The following is a 3,623-nucleotide window of genomic DNA, read 5'->3' as shown; positions in this document are numbered from 1 at the left end:
AGAACTGACCCGCTGACAGTGCAGCATTCCCTCAGTACTGACCCTCTGACAGTGCAGCACTCCCTCAGCACTGACCCTCTGACATTGCAGCACTCCCTCAGCACTGACCCTCTGACAGTGCAGCTATCCCTCAGTACTCATCATCTGACAGTGCAGCACTCCCTCAGTACTGACCCTCTGACAGTGCAGCTCTCCCTCAGTACTGATCCTCTGGCAGTGCAGCACTCCCTCAGTACTGACCCTCTGACAGTGCAGCACTCCCTCAGTACTGACCCTCTGACAATGCATCACTCCCTCAGTACTGACCCTCTGACAGTGCAGCACTCCCTCAGCACAGACCCTCTGACAGTGCAGCAATCCCTCAGTACTGACCCTCTGACAGTGTTGCACTCCCTCAGTACTGACCCTCTGACAGTGCAGCTCTCCCTCAGTACTGACCCTCTGGCACTGCAGCATTCCCTCAGTACTGACCCTCTGACAGTGCAGCACTCCCTCAGTACTGACCCTCTGACAGTGCGGCACTACCTCAGTACTGACCCTCTGACAGTACAGCTCTCCCTCAGTACTGACCCTCTGACAGTGCAGCACTCCCTCAGTACTGACCATCTGACAGTGCAGCACTCCCTCAGTACTGACCCTCTGACAGTGCAGCACTCCCTCAGTACTGACCCTCTGGCAGTGCAGCATTCCCACAGTACTGACCCTCTGACAATGCAGCACTCCCTCAGCACTGACCCTCTGACAGTGCAGCACTCCCTCAGTACTGACCCTCTGAGAGTGCAGGACTCCCTCAGCACTGACCCTCTGACAGTGCAGCACGCCCTCAGCACTGACCCTCTGACAGTGCAGGTCTCCCTCAGTACTGACCATCTGACAGTGCAGCACTCCCTCAGTACTGACCCTCTGACAGTGCAGCACTCCCTCAGTACTGACATTCTGGCAGTGCAGCATTCCCACAGTACTGACCCTCTGACAGTGCAGCACTCCCTCAGTACTGACCCTCTGACAGTGCAGCTCTCCCTCTGTACTGACCCTCTGACAGTGCAGCACTCCCTCAGTACTGACCCTCTGACAGTGCGGCACTACCTCAGTACTGACCCTCTGACAGTACAGCTCTCCCTCAGTACTGACCCTCTGACAGTGCAGCACTCCCTCAGTACTGACCATCTGACAGTGCAGCACTCCCTCAGTACTGACCCTCTGACAGTGCAGCACTCCCTCAGTACTGACCCTCTGTCAGTGCAGCATTCCCACAGTACTGACCCTCTGACAATGCAGCACTCCCTCAGCACTGACCCTCTGACAGTGCAGCACTCCCTCAGTACTGATCCTCTGAGAGTGCAGCACTCCCTCAGCACTGACCCTCTGACAGTGCAGCACGCCCTCAGCACTGACCCTCTGACAGTGCAGCTCTCCCTCAGTACTGACCATCTGACAGTGCAGCACTCCCTCAGTACTGACCCTCTGACAGTGCAGCACTCCCTCAGTACTGACCTTCTGGCAGTGCAGCATTCCCACAGTACTGACCCTCTGACAGTGCAGCACTCCCTCAGTACTGACCCTCTGACAGTGCAGCACTCCCTCTGTTCTGACCCTCTGACAGTGCAGCACTCCCTCAGCACTGACCATCTGACAGTGCAGCACTCCCTCAGTACTGACCCTCTGGCAGTGCGGCACTCCCTCAGTACTGACCATCTGACAGTGCAGCTCTCCCTCAGTACTGACCCTCTGACAGTGTTGCACTCCCTCAGTACTGACCCTCTGACAGTGCAGCTCTCCCTCAGTACTGACCCTCTGGCAGTGCAGCATTCCCTCAGTACTGACCCTCTGACAGTGCAGCACTCCCTCAGTACTGACCCTCTGACAGTGCGGCACTACCTCAGTACTGACCCTCTGACAGTACAGCTCTCCCTCAGTTCTGACCCACTGACAGTGCAGCACTCCCTCAGTACTGACCATCTGACAGTGCTGCTCTCCCTCAGTACTGACCCTCTGGCAGTGTTGCACTCCCTCAGTACTGACCCTCGGACAGTGCAGCTCTCCCTCAGTACTGACCCTCTGGCAGTGCAGCATTCCCTCAGTACTGACCCTCTGACAGTGCAGCACTCCCTCAGTACTGACCATCTGACAGTGCAGCACTACCTCAGTACTGACCCTATGACAGTGCAGCACTCCCTCAGTACTGACCCTCTGGCAGTGCAGCAGTCCCACAGTACTGACCCTCTGACAGTGCAGCACTCCCTCAGTACTGACACTCTGACAGTGCAGCACTCCCTCAGTACTGACCCTCTGGCAGTGCAGCATTCCCACAGTACTGACCCTCTGACAGTGCAGCACTCCCTCAGCACTGACCCTCTGACAGTGCAGCACTCCCTCAGTACTGACCCTCTGAGAGTGCAGCACTCCCTCAGAACTGACCCTCTGACAGTGCAGCACGCCCTCAGCACTGACCCTCTGGCAGTGCAGCATTCCCACAGTTCTGAACCTCTGACAATGCAGCACTCCCTCAGCACTGACCCTCTGTCAGTGCAGCACTCCCTCAGTACAGACCCTCTGAGAGTGCAGCACTCCCTCAGCACTGACCCTCTGACAGTGCAGCACGCCCTCAGCACTGACCCTCTGACAGTGCAGCTCTCCTTCAGTACTGACCATCTGACAGTGCAGCACTCCCTCAGTACTGACCCTCTGACAGTGCAGCACTCCCTCAGTACTGACCCTCTGGCAGTGCAGCATTCCCTCAGTACTGACCCTCTGACAGTGCAGCACTCCCTCAGTACTGACCCTCTGACCGTGCAGCTACACCTCAGTACTGACCCTCTGACAGTACAGCTCTCCCTCAGTACTGACCCTCTGACAGTGCAGCACTCCCTCAGTACTGACCATCTGACAGTGCAGCTCTCCCTCAGTACTGACCCTCTGACAGTGTTGCACTCCCTCAGTACTGACCCTCTGACAGTGCAGCACTCCCTCAGTACTGACCCTCTGACAGTGCAGCACTCCCTCAGTACTGACCCTCTGGCAGTGCAGCATTCCCTCAGTACTGACCCTCTGACAGTGCAGCACTCCCTCAGTACTGACCCTCTGACCGTGCAGCTACACCTCAGTACTGACCCTCTGACAGTACAGCTCTCCCTCAGTCCTGACCCTCTGACAGTGCAGCACTCCCTCAGTACTGACCATCTGACAGTGCAGCTCTCCCTCAGTACTGACCCTCTGACAGTGTTGCACTCCCTCAGTACTGACCCTCGGACAGTGCAGCTCTCGCTCAGTACAGACCCTCTGGCAGTGCAGCATTCCCACAGTAATGACCCTCTGACAGTGCAGCACTCCCTCAGTACTGACCCTCTGACAGTGCAGCACTCCCTCAGTACTGACCCTCTGGCAGTGCAGCATTCCCACAGTACTGACCCTCTGACAATGCAGCACTCCCTCAGCACTGACCCTCTGACAGTGCAGCACTCCCTCAGCACTGACCCTCTGACAGTGCAGCTCTCCCTCAGTACTGAACCTCTGACAGTGCAGCACTCCCTCAGTACTGACCCTCTGACAGTGCAGCACTCCCTCAGTACTGACCCTCTGGCAGTGCAGCATTCCCTCAGTACTGACCCTCTGACAGTGCAGCA

The sequence above is a fragment of the Chiloscyllium plagiosum genome, unplaced genomic scaffold (assembly GCF_037043375.1).
Source record: "Chiloscyllium plagiosum isolate Xiang-an unplaced genomic scaffold, Cpla_swu_hap1 HiC_scaffold_51, whole genome shotgun sequence".
In the NCBI taxonomy this organism is placed as follows: domain Eukaryota; kingdom Metazoa; phylum Chordata; class Chondrichthyes; order Orectolobiformes; family Hemiscylliidae; genus Chiloscyllium; species Chiloscyllium plagiosum.
Note: the sequence above shows the minus strand (reverse complement) of the source record.